General features: G+C 44.5%; 1 protein-coding gene across 2 annotated transcripts in view; it reads right to left on the reverse strand.

The window, feature by feature from the left end:
* Window positions 1-13511, reverse strand: part of STK10 (serine/threonine kinase 10) — a 110856-nt gene that overhangs the window by 55681 nt on the left and 41664 nt on the right. The gene's annotated exons all lie outside the window — the stretch shown is intronic.

Here is a 13511-nt window from a genome sequence, read left to right on the forward strand (position 1 = left end):
TCCAGTGGTCGGGCCAGAGAGAGTTCACCCAGTAGGTGGGGCAGGGAATGAGGTCCCATTCCAGGGCACCTCAGATACCAGATATTGGGGGAAGACCTTACTCTGCTTGAGACCTAGAAGTGTCTGTAATAGAGTAAAAAGACTGCACCAGATGGGCCAGTAGTCTAAGCACTGATAGCTCCATGATCCCCATGAATGCTCCCAAGTGAGGCTTGCTTAAAGGTCTTAGTGAGAATCAAAGCTTCTTTTGCTAACCACAGACTGGCTTCATGTGGCTCCATTCTCATCTGTATAGGTGCCAACAACCATGAAAAACAACCATTAAAAATAGCAACAACCATGAAAAATAAAAGCTGTTTTGTAGATTGTACCGACCCCCTCCTAAGTTCTCAGGTGACTCCATAAGTCATGGAAGATTTCTGGTTACTTTACAGAACAATACAGAACAATCTTCTTTTGGGGGGGGGAAATCCCAAATGTCAAAGCTTGAATGGCAAAAATGTATGCAGTAGGTGGAATTTAAATAACTAGCTCTCTGTAAAACAGATTTCTTCCAGTTAGCCATTATTCTCTTACAATACAAGGACACTATTCACCAGGGAGCTAAGACATAACTTATTTTTTCTGAGCAAAAATAGCCTACAAGGAAAAATATGTGAGAAAGCAACCAATCAACCCCATCAGCAAGTTACAGGAAAAGGAGGAAAAAGGAAAGAAACCATGTTTTAAAAAAGACTATTTGAGTGTTACAGATAAGATTCATAGAACTTCTATACCACTTTCGATGTCTTAGGCTGGATGTATTTTAGCATTAGGTAACATGCATACTCGATTAAATGATTCCAGATATATTTACAGTTGAACAAGCAAAGAAAGCTGTGTAAAACATTTTCAAAAAGACCTCAAGCCAATACAGTCGGGTTCCATGGCATTTCTCCCAGGAAAGAGAAGCTCCAAGTCCAGGAACTGATGCACTTGTTTAGTAAGCTTTCCTTGAAGTATTATTTAGTGTGAGTAAAATGATACAAAAGTGGTTTGAATTGTCTATGGCCTTCATGGTCAGACTCAACCGGCTATTGTGGCTTTTCTGGGCTGTGTAGCCATGGTCTGGTAGTTTTAGATCTTGACATTTCACCAGTAACTATGGCCAGTATCTTCAGAGGTAGGATATGGCAAGATGAGACTCTCTCTGTGCCAAAGTATGGAATGCGTGAACAATTGCTGAGCATTTTATTTACATGGCAGGGGGGAGGGCTGTCATTTGGATTCTCTTGCATAAGATAGAGTGGTCATCAGTGTGGTTGGCCTGTGGAGATTTGAAGGTCCTGTTTGTTGTGAGAAGAGCCAGAATGGTCCTCGTGTCTCTGCAGTACAATTGAAAGGTTAACATAGTAGGCGTGCTTTCTTGTTCTGGAGTGTTTTCAATCTCTGGGTCTATCAGAACGTTTTCTTCTCACAGAGGCATTTAGTAAATTGTTGAAGGCTTTCATGGCTGGAGTCAAATGGTTGTTGTGGGTTTTCCAGGCTGTGTTGCCATGTCCTACCTCAGAAGATGCCAACCACAGTTACTGGCAAAATGTCAGGAACTAAAACTACCAGACCCTGGCCACACAGCCCGGAAAACCCACAGCAACCATATCTGCTCGTACACGGTAAAGGTAAAGGTATCCCCTGTACAAGCACCGGGTCATGTCTGACCCTTGGGGTGACGCCCTCTAGCATTTTCGTGGCAGACTCAATACGGGGTGGTTTGCCAGTGCCTTCCCCAGTCATTACCGTTTACCCCCCAGCAAGCTGGGTACTCATTTTACCGACCTCAGAAGGATGGAAGGCTGAGTCAACCTTGAGCCGGCTGCTGGGATTGAACTCCCAACCTCACGGGCAAAGCTTTCAGACAACATTTCTGCTGCCTCACCACTCTGCGCCACAAGAGGCTCATTCGTACACGGTACACAGCAATAACTACAGCTTGAGTCCCAGTTTGTGTTTGTGTACCAGTATGGCTATTATTTCATTAAGAATGCATTTCCATTAGATGGGAGTAACTGGTTAGTGCTCATTATTGTCAAAGGAGCATGGCACATGCACAGCCACACAAGCAAGGATCCTTCTGTTAACATAGCACTTGCTATTGTCACTCTAACATGCCACAGTAACTTAGAAACTACTCAACCACTGAAATATTCTTTTGGAAACTCTGCTCTGTGTGATCTCATCTTGCAAGATGTCATTCAGGAGTTTGGCTACTCAGCTTAAAATAATCAGACTTTTCCTGCCATGGCATCTCAGCTGTGGAATTCCCTCCCAACATCTGTTTCCCAGGTCCTGGATGGTAGAGTTGGCTGTTTCAAGTGCTGATGCTCTAGCCCTTCTTTGCTGTAGCTGTACTTATTGCTGCAGTGCTGTTTCAGAGGATTGACTTTCTCAGGATATTTTTGCATCATCATCATCATCATCATCATAATTGTCATCATTATCATCATTATTGAAGAGCTGGAACTTTTTACTACCCGAAGAAGTCACGGCTTACAATGTTTTTTATAATATGCTGCCTACCTTGTATTTTATCTTTTATAGTTTATTTAATCATTTTAAGATCTGTTTGGTTATGTAACCCCATGGCCTATTTTATTATTTTGTTGAAATTTTAAACCCTATTTGTATATGTCCTATACATATTTTATGCCAATAAAAGGTGACTGACTGACTGACTGGTAGGCTGAAATACTTCAAAACCAGCCTGATATAGCAAACAGAATGACCATTGGTACTCACCATGAAGGGTACTTCTCCCTGGGTTCTAGGACTCCATCCGTTCTCACCACTATTGCTAGGGAGGCAGGACTAAAGAACTACTTCCTCTTCCTGACTCCCTGGACGACAGAATGCTGGCAAATTAATTTCCTGCATCCTATGAAATTTAGTTTGCACTTTCAGTCAAAAGATAGGATCTGTTTGCAAAACGACCTTGTCTTTGTGAAAGACACAAAGATCCTTATGCATCGATAGGGCTCCTAACACTCAGAAATTTGTCTTGCAGACATTACTGCCACCCCAAAAAAAAAAAAAAAAACTTAGCCATACAAATCTTAAGAAAATATACTTAATGGGCTCAAAGGGATGTTTTAATAGTGCTGACATCACCACACTCAAACTCTCTGGAAACCAATGGACTGTTGGAGGAGATAACTGTAGCTCCCTTCAAGAATGTGATGGTGCCTGGCTAATGGAACATCTTCGACACTTGGAATCACAGTTCCTAAAGCTGCACCCTTGTCTACGCAAGGTGGATGGTTTTATACCATTGTCCAACCCCTCTTGCAGAAAATCCAATATGACCTGCACCCTGGGTTTTAGTGGGTCCTGTTTCTTTCACGTGCACCATCTGACAAATTCCTTCCAGAGATAATTATATATTTCAACCGTGGAAGATGTTCTAGAGGCCAAAATAGTGTTAGTCACCTTCTCACTAAGGCCATGCTTTAAGACAGCTGATGGTTCAGTCTCCATGTGGTCAGCTGTAGCCAATCGGGATCATAATGCCAGCTCAGGCCCTGTGTCAATAGATCCAGAATTACAGGCAAAGTCAAGTGTTTTCCCACTGCTAACCTGAGAATTGCCACGAACCATGGTCTGTGTGGCCAATAAGGAGCCACCAAAATGACCTATGTTCCTTGTTGATGCACCTTCCTGAGCACCTTGGGAAGTAATGGAAAGGGAGGATATGTGTATAGTAGACCCTCCAGCCACAGTGCCCTCAGAGCATCTGTCTGCTCCGCTATGGGAGGGTAGAATCTGGTGAAGAAACATGGCAGATGAGCATTCTAACTGGCAAAGAGATCCACTAGAGCAGGGGTAGTCAACCTGTGGTCCTCCAAATGTCCATGGAATACAATTCCCATGAGCCCCTGCCAACATTTGCAAATGCTGGCAGGGGCTCATGGGAATTGTAGTCCATGAACATCTGGAGGACCACAGGTTGATTACCCCTGCACTAGAGGATTGCTGAAATGCTCCAAAATTGTCTTGGTAAAGGTAAAGATATCCCCTGTGCAAGCACCGAGTCATGTCTGACCCTTGGGGTGATGCAAACCAAGGATCAGTCACAAACCAACTGATGGAATATCTGGAAGAAGCTTTGGTCCTAGACCCATGCCAGTCAGGTTTCTGGCCTGGCCATGGGGTAGAGACAGCGCTAGTTGCCCTGATGGACAACCTCCGTCGCCAGTTGGACCGAGGCGGGTCGGCACTGCTGATATTACTAGACCTCTCAGCAGCATTCGACACAGTTGATCATGAGCTTCTAGCTCGCCGTCTCATCAATGCCGGAATACAAGCGACAACCCTTCAATGGCTGATTTCCTTCCTCCGGGATCGTGGACAGAGGGTTGCAATAGGTGAGAGAACATCAGACCGCCGACAACTTACTTGTGGGGTCCCACAGGGAGCAGTCCTCTCTCCTATCCTATTCAACATCTTCATGTGCCCTCTCGCACAACTGGTACGGAAGTTTGGGTTGGGTTGCCATCAATATGCAGATGACACCCAGCTCTTCCTCCTGATGGATGACACCCAGCTCTTCCTTCTGACTCTCCCCCAAATTGAGGTCCTGTGGCTGGGTAGGAAGGGCCCATGTGAGGAAGCGCATCTGCCTGCCCTAGATGATGTGCAGCTCTCTACGGCTCACTCTGCCAGGAATCTAGGTGTGATTCTGGATGCTTCCCTCACAATGGAAGCCCAGATCACAAAGGTAGCGAGGCTGGCATTCTACCATCTCCAACAAGCCAAGCTACTAGCGCCCTATCTGGCCCCGGAACACCTAGCCACAGTGATCCATGCAATGGTCACCTCTAGACTGGACTTTTGTAACTCGTTGTATGCAGGCCTGTCCTTAGCCTTGACCCGGAAACTACAGATGGTTCAAAATCATAGAATCATAGAATTGGAAGGACCCATACAGGCCATCTAGTCCAACCCCCTGCTCGACGCAGCGGCCAAGATACAGCAGCCAGGATCCTTACAGCAACACTGTGGAGGTCCCACATCCGGCCCATTCTCCACCAACTGCAATGGTTGCCAGTTGAATTCTGGATCAGACTAAAGGTTCTGGTAATTACCTTCAAGGCCATATGCGGTCAGGGCCCAGTGTACCTGAGGGACCGCCTCCCCGCCTATGCCCCCAAAAGAGCTCTGTGCTCCACTGCTACCAACCGGCTAATGGTCTCTGGCCCTAAAGAAGTCCGCCTGGCCTCAACTAGGGCCAGAGCATTCTCTGTTCTGGCCCCCACCTGGTGGAATGAGCTCCCAGAGGAGATCAGGGCCCTGAAGGAGCTTAAACAGTTCCGCAGAGCCTGCAAAAAGGAGCTCTTCCACCAGGCATTTGGTTGAGAAAAGACATAACCAACAGCGACTGAAGGGCCCCTGCTCCCCCTCCTCCCTCTCAGGACACCAGAATACTCTGGACCTGTTTGCACTGCTGCATTTTTTATATTGTTTATACTATTATATTGTTATATGGTTACAACTATTAGTTATTAATATTATTGTACAGTTATTCATATGTTATAGACTAGCGATCCCCAACCTGTGGGCCGCGGACCACATGTGGTTCTTCGACTAATTGGAGGTGGGCCCCGAAGGACGCCTCCCCCCCCCAGCCCTTTACAACACACTTCGGGTGTCATTGTCTCCCATCACTCCCAGATGGGACTATCTCGTTGCAGAGAAACAAGCTCAGGGTTCCCATTGATTTGTCATTGTGATAAGTTAAAATTTCCATGAAAATAAAATGTTTCTTATGTTCATTATTGTGGCATGTCTGTATCTTATTTTGAAGGGATGTTTAAACATTACCATAGCGATCAGAGAGTGTTAGGGCAGTGGTTGAGAGTAGAGGAGTAAACTACCCCCCCTACCGGGCCTCAGTAAAAGGCGTTGAGTGGTCCCCGGGGACTGGTCCCCAGTGATAAAAAGGTTGGGGACCACTGTTATAGATTGTTTCATGTACTGTTCTTATGTTCCGTGTAAACCACCCTGAGCCTCCGGGGAGGGCAGTATATAAATATAATAAATAAATAAAATACATGCCCTCTAGCAGACTTGGCAGACTCAATATCGGGTGGTTTGCCATTCCCTTCCCCAGTCATTACTGTTTTACCCACCAACAAGCTGGGTACTCATGGTCAGAGCTTCAGACAGCATGCTGGCTGCTTTACCACCCTGCACCACAAGAGGCTACTAAAATTGTCTTGAAAACACCTAAATTTAATGACCATTCTGCTTCTGAAATTTCCTGGTGACTAAGCCTGATCATTAACTGAGCCTCTTGTGGCGCAGGGTGGTAAGGCAGCAGAAATGCTGTTTGAAGCTGTCTGCCCATGAGGCTGGGAGTTCAATCCCAGCATCCGGCTCAAGGTTGACTCAGCCTTCCATCCTTCCGAGGTCGGTGAAATGAGTACCCAGCTTGCTGGGGGGGTAAACAGTAATGACTGGGGAAGGCACTGGCAAACCACCCCATATTGAGTCTGCCATGAAAACACTAGAGGGCATCACCCCAAGGGTCAGGCATGACCCGGTGCTTGCACAGGGGATATCTTTACCTTTACCTTTAAGCCTGATCATTAGGACACCCTTTATATGTTCTGCCCTCATGGAGAGAAGAGTCCTGTCTGCCCAAAGTAAAATCAAAGTTGCCTCCTTGTGAAGTAAGGAAGACCAAGTCCCCCCCCCCCCCTTGTTTGTTTAGATAAGCCTTGTTTGTGACATAACTTGCTTTGGAAATGCACCAAAGCTAGTCAAATTGCTCTGACTTCTAGCAAATGTATTGGAAGTATCCTCTCCTGTGCAGACCATTTTACTTGAGTATGCCAACTCAAGTAAACTTGGGTTGCCCCCCAACCCAAGAAGCTGGCATCCCTGAACAGGACTGACGCCTGTTCCACGAAGAAAAAACATCCCTGTTTCAGATTCACAATTTTTAGCCACCATAACAGTGGCGTGATCCTGACCATGAGATTTGATTTTGCTGCAATCCTTTCCTGATAGGGTCTGAGAAGAGATTTTAAGGGATGAAGAGGGAATCCTCCCCATTGCAAGGCTTCTGTGTTTGCTATTAACCCCATGAGCTGCGCTAGAGTCATGATTCTGGTAAGGTTGTTGTTCAGTACCGCCCCCTCTAACTCCTTAGTTTTCTTTATCTTTTTGTCTGGTAACATTAACTTGCCCTGTTTTGTATCTGGCAAAACCCCCAGATGTTCCAAACATTGAGTGGGAGTGATGGAAGTCTTTTCTAGATTCACCAGCAAGCTGAAATTCTCTAATGTGGTGATCGTTTTTCTTGTGTGTAGTACTAAGCTTGGGTGCTTTGGCATCCAAAGCGGCTGTTTATGCTTGAAGCATCCAGCGCTGGGGGGGGGGGAGGTGCAGGCACCGGTGGGCGCACACACGCAGGTGCCCAACCCTAGTATTGACTTCTGTATTGAGGATACCCAGATCAAGACGTTGTCGAAAAACGGATGAATCAACACCCTGACTGAGACAACTAGGATCACCATCAGTTTGGTGAATTCTTGAGGAGCTGTGGTAAGGCCAAATGGTAGGACCTGAACCTGGAAATGGAAATTCCTCACACAGAAACAATGGTACTTTCTGTGCCCTGGAAAGAGGGGAACATGCAGGTATGCCTCCCTGAGATTTAACGAAGTGATGAATACCTCTGGGTTGAGAGCTTCTGCTATTGACCTTAGCATTTCCATGTGAAACCACTTCAGTCACATGAACTGGTTCACAAACTTAAATCTAATATGGGGCACCGGTCCCCATTTGGCTTTGGAACAATAAAACAGAATCTAATACATCCCTTTTTTCTGTTCCGTGGATGGGACAGGCTCTATTGCTTTTATGCCTAAAAGATGGTGAATGGCCTGCAAGAGAGCCTTTCTTTTTTGAGGGTTTGTACTCGGAGGTGATACCAAAAAATGACTGGGATGGAGAGAATAAAACTCTATTTTGTAACCTGTTCGCACTACCTTTCTTGTCTGTTTGAACCTTGCCTGTTGAACCTCGAGTATCTTCCTCTCCGAAATGCGTACCAATTATATCCCCAGGAACCACTCCTGTTGTCATGGTATTTTGGCAGAGTGTTTTGAGATCTGAAAGAGAAGCCTTGAAACTTTGTCAGAACCTTGCCTGACAAACTTCGGCATCCTTTGCTTGTTGTCTCTGGTCTCAATCAAAATTCTATTCCGGGCTTCCCCAAACAACTTATCTCCCTGAAAGGGATAAGATATTACTATGGTGTTGGAATGGTTATCTGCTAACCAGGCCAGTCTAGCAGCTACCACTGCAAATCCCCTGGCTGCGGAAATTACAGTGTCCAGGGTGGTGTCTGCCAAAAAAACAAGCTGCTTTGAGTAATCAGGAGACACCTTCAGTAGATTTCTTGACTGGTAGCAGTCTAATCCAACTTCCTAGTCCAAACTATGGAAGCCCTATCAGTAATGGAAGCTGTGGTAGATGCCCTAATGGCCACTGAAACAGCTTCATGTGCTGTTTCAAGAGAAAAATCCGCCTTCTTATCCATATGGTTTCTTATATGACCCTCACCATCCTGTGAAACCAAATCCTGTGACTGTAAGGCAGCGACAGGAGCATCAATCAATGAGGTTAGGAGAAACTCTTCAGCATAATCTGAGAGCTTGTACGTTTTTCTAATGAAGGCTAGAAATAAGCTTCTGCCATTCAGCTTTTATCTTTTTCTCAAAAAATTCTGGCATGGGAAAAACCTTTTGCACTATGTCTACATGGGGGGAAATTCTTCTTTTCTCTTCACTCTAGGTTTTGAATTTTTATCAGGGGGAGCCTCAGCAGCCTCTGGTTGTATGAGGCTTAATGCAGCTAAGCACTACTGTAAAAAGTCTTGAAAATCCCCCTGCTTACAAAAACCTCTGAGTTTGCTCAGGAACCTGCATTTCCTCCACAACTCCTTTCTCATCAGTTAGAAATTCCCCTTCTTCTGGATCGCTCACAGAGGATCCTGAAGACATAGGTATATTATAACATCTCTTTCTAGCTGCTGTAGTTGGAACTGGACGAGTTGCCTGCTCGTAATGAACTGAAGAAGGTGGAGACTAATAGGTAACAAGAGGATACATCATCAATGGAGGCAAAGGCATAGATGGCGCATTTAAAGCAGACCTCTGTTTGGTTTGACCATGAGGCCATTTCACTTCTCAACATGAATCTCATAAAATTAAACATTTCAGCGGACATGCCAGCTGGTAATCCTTCACTCACATTTGTAGAAATGCCACCTCCAGTCTGCGGGTGCCCCAGTGAGACAAAATTGGTTTGTTCACCCTGCATCATATTTATCGTGCTGCCACTTTTGTTGCCAGCCACTGCGGGGACACTTTCCGCAGCGCGCGAATCAGTGCAGACAAAATGGCCACCTGCCATGAGGAGAATGTTCCCTGCAGAGCTAGCCACACTGCAAACAAAATGGCTGCCAGAGATTAACCAGTGCTGTGGATCACTACCGCCAGACTTTGCCACCTTTTCCCTGCACCTTTTCTTTGCAGTTTTGCCAGTAGCCTTTTCGGGCTTTTCAGGCTGCTCCAGAGCTGCCGCGGTCGGAAAGGTTCCAAATTGAGCACAATCCACTGGGCCCGTTGCTCCATGAGCCATTACTTGCATAGACAGGAAGTATGCCTCCGATAAATAATCATTGTTAATCAAGCCGGATGCCATAAGGGCATTGTGAGGCTGATTTAACAACTAAACAAACAATCCAAGAATAGTATTAAACTATCTTTTAAAAAATAACAATAGCAACTTGGACTATAACTATAAACCACTAATAAGAACCGGAAGTAACCCCCCTCCCCCGCCCAAGAAGAAGGGGAGGAGACAGAGGGAAATGGAGAATTAGGAATTAGAGATAAATACAACAACTGCGAAAGTTGGACCATACGGAAGGCTGAGCATCAAAGAATAGAGGCTTTTGAACTCTGGTGCTGGAGAAGACTCTTGCGAATCCCTTGGACTGCAAGGCGAACAAACCGGTCAGTCCTAGAGGAAATCAGCCCTAGAGGAAATCAGCCCTGACTGATCCTTAGAAGGCCAGACCCTGAAGATGAAACTCAAATACTTTGGCCACCTCATGAGAAGGAAGAACTCCCTGGAGAAGAGCCTAATGCTGGGAGTGATCGAGGGCAGAAGAAGAAGGGGACGACAGAGAATGAGGTGGCTGGATGGAGTAACTGAAGCAGTAGGTGCAAACCTAAATGGACTCTGGGGAATGGTAGAGCACAGGAAGGCCTGGAGGATCATTGTCCGTGGGGTCGCGATGGGTCGGACAAAACTTCGCACCTAACAACAACAATAACAACTCTAAGCTAGCTATTGAAAAATGGTGAAGAGCAAATGCTCACACAAATGCATACCCTGCAAAGCAGGAGAAAAACTGGAGCAGATGGGCGGTTCCTCCAAGGAGTCAGGAAGAAGAAGTAGTTTTTTAGTTCTGCCTCCCTAGCAAAAGCTGTGAGAACCACCCATCAAGGATGGAATCCTAGAATTAGGATAGAATTCTATAATCCTTACATCTGTTTTCAAAGGCTTGATATAGTATGCCTGTTTTGAAAACTGAAATATCAAAATGAAAGTGGTTTCAGATCCCAGTTTGACCACTATATCCATTTTCTCCCAAGTTGTTAGGTACATCCATAACAACAGGACCAAAACCCTAGAAAGTTCCTCTTCTAATTGTTTCACACAAGGCACTCTTATCCTCCTGCCAAAAATCAGGCCAGGTTATCTGAAATTCCTGCAATTCCCTTGTATTCATTACATTTTTAATCTTACTCTTCCTGCAAGTGTAGAATGTTTGGTTTTCCTCTCCTCTACTGTATTCTCATCAAAACTCAATGAGGTAGGCTTAAAAGAGAAACAACAACTGGCCAAGACAATCTTCATAGTTAAGTAGGAATTTGAGTCTGGTTCACCCAGGTTCTAACCTAACACTCTTACCACCCTTCCAGTTTTGTCTATCTTTGGTCATGACCAACAGTCTACAGCAGTCATTTTTCAACCTTCTGACTATGGAGGAGCCCCTGAAATACTTTTCAGGCTTTGGGGATGTGGTCACACCTTGCTTAGCTGAGGCCAACTCTGCAGATCTCAAATAAGTGCATGCCCATGAGAGTGGGCAGAACAAGATTACAAAACACAAGGTTAGATACACCGACCTCCCTACTAGGTAGATCTGCCACCACCACTGAATGGTTCCCAAGGCTGCCAAGACCAGTCTTGAGGCCTGTCAGAGAATTAACAGCAGGCTTGACTCAGTCCGGAACCAAGAAACCACAGTACAGAATATTGGTAGAGTAACACATGGCAAGGCACAGGTTAGCTTGGTCAAGAACTAGACAAAAGGTTAAAAAAACTATATTGTATTTATTAAGGTGCACATGGATAATTTGTCATATTGAGCAGTGAAAAATAAGAATATTGTAAAATATATCTTGCTAACACAACACACTCACTGAAGCACAAATCATGGCAAAGTTCTGAGGCAGAGTTTCAAAAGTCCATAGTCACAGAATGGTCAAACCACATGCAGGTTGCAGCTACGACAAAGGTTGAGCAGGTATGACAAAGGTCTGACAAAATGGTGTTACAAATTAAGATTTTTAATGGTTTTTCCCCATGTGGAGCTGTAAATGCAGGAACTAATCAAAAGTATTTGCCAATTTATTAATAAGCCAATAGAATTACTGATGCCAATGCAGAAGACACAAGAAGGGCCAATCTTCGGCCAGGAGACTGAATGCTGACTTCATCCAGCCAAAAACCCATTTCTCAAAACAAGTTAATTGGGAACATTTGCAACTTGTCACTTTATTGGAGTAGTTCTGAGAGTGTTAGCTTCTTGAAGGTCACAGGTGGAGATAATTGGCCAGTATAAACTTGTACCAAGAAACAAAGATCTTCTTTTGGGGTCTACTAGAAAATTCACAACCAAAATTTGACAGAAACACAAATTGAAACTATTATTTCACTATAGGTGAGCCCTGAGAAAGCCAACCCTAAGTCAAGGGAAGCAGCCGGTTCCTTGCTTTCTTGGCATTGCCAGGAATACCTTGTGGCTTAGTCCATTAAAGCAGAATATAAGGGAAAAGCTGGAGAGCCCATAGATAGCTCTCATGGACCCCCAGGGCTCTAAGGAGAGTTGGTTTGGAATCCCTGGTCTACAGACTATGATTTGATTTAGACTGGGATTAGACTAGGATTTGATAAACCTGATCATAAACAAATGTACTCAGAAGTCAATATTATCAGTCTGGATGGCAGACTTCTGAATGGCAGAAACCTGTACAGGGCCCAGATGGGCCAGATGTCCCTGTGTCCATATAGAGCCAAGAGGCACAAGGACAGAGACAACAGCTTCAACACTGTTAACCAAGGATGCACAGTTATTTTATATCTTTACGAAGTTCCCTGTTAACCAAGCAATCTATCCCATTATGATACCAGGCTAACACATACCAATCTACATGGCCTGAGTGTACAACGAAGTCACGAACATACCTGCTATAAAAATATTCTGAGTTAACTGATGTGGATCAACAAATACATATCTGAGAACTTAAAACCCATACTAAGCAGCGATCACATAAGTAATTCAGCCAAAACAACACAATAAATGAATCCCTGGAAGAGAGAACCCAGGAAACACAGGTCAGTAGAAAACCATTATTTTGGAAGCTAAATTCCATTCTTAAGTTCCATTCCATTCCTAAGTATGATCATAAATGGATTCTAGAATTCCATGGAAAAATACTTTGTGTGTGTGGGATATACTGATTGGCAATTTGACAGGAGGATGACAGGAGCAAATATTGTGTGGCCTACTCTGAAATTTCAACAGATGCAAGCAAATTTTAATACAGGGATGGCTGAACATGCATTAACCACTCTTGCATGGCCATACAAGCAAGATCTCTCTCACTTGGTTGAAGGCTTTCAGAACAAAACACAAATATCAGAAAAATGCTAATCAAAAAGGAATGCAAAATCCTGCATCAGGAAAACTGTTATTAAGTTCCAAATCAGGATTTTAATATGGAAAGAGCATAACAGCAGGTTGCTGAGCAGAAAATGTATCTTTTACAAGAAGGAAGGTAAAGAGATTTCTGAGTCTGGAACAAAGACAGAAAAAGCTGGTTATTAAAACAAACTCCAGTGTCTCCTATCACAAATAAAAAATGGTGTCCTTTATCTAGTGCAAAACAAATATGGACTCAACAAGCAAATGTCACTGTAGCCTCATGAGCAACGCTAATACGTCCAGGGAAGCAGCTTTTCCCCACAGGGCTTCAAAGCAAACACCACAAACTTGCTTGGAGTCAATATCTGTTCACCTACAGGCAATGCCTTGCTCTCAAGCTGTCCTCTGATATTTTTGTAGGGCTGTTGGGACTCTAAAGGGTTATGTATTGCACTGGAGTCACCTT

The sequence above is a fragment of the Paroedura picta genome, chromosome 3, assembly GCF_049243985.1.
Source record: "Paroedura picta isolate Pp20150507F chromosome 3, Ppicta_v3.0, whole genome shotgun sequence".
In the NCBI taxonomy this organism is placed as follows: domain Eukaryota; kingdom Metazoa; phylum Chordata; class Lepidosauria; order Squamata; family Gekkonidae; genus Paroedura; species Paroedura picta.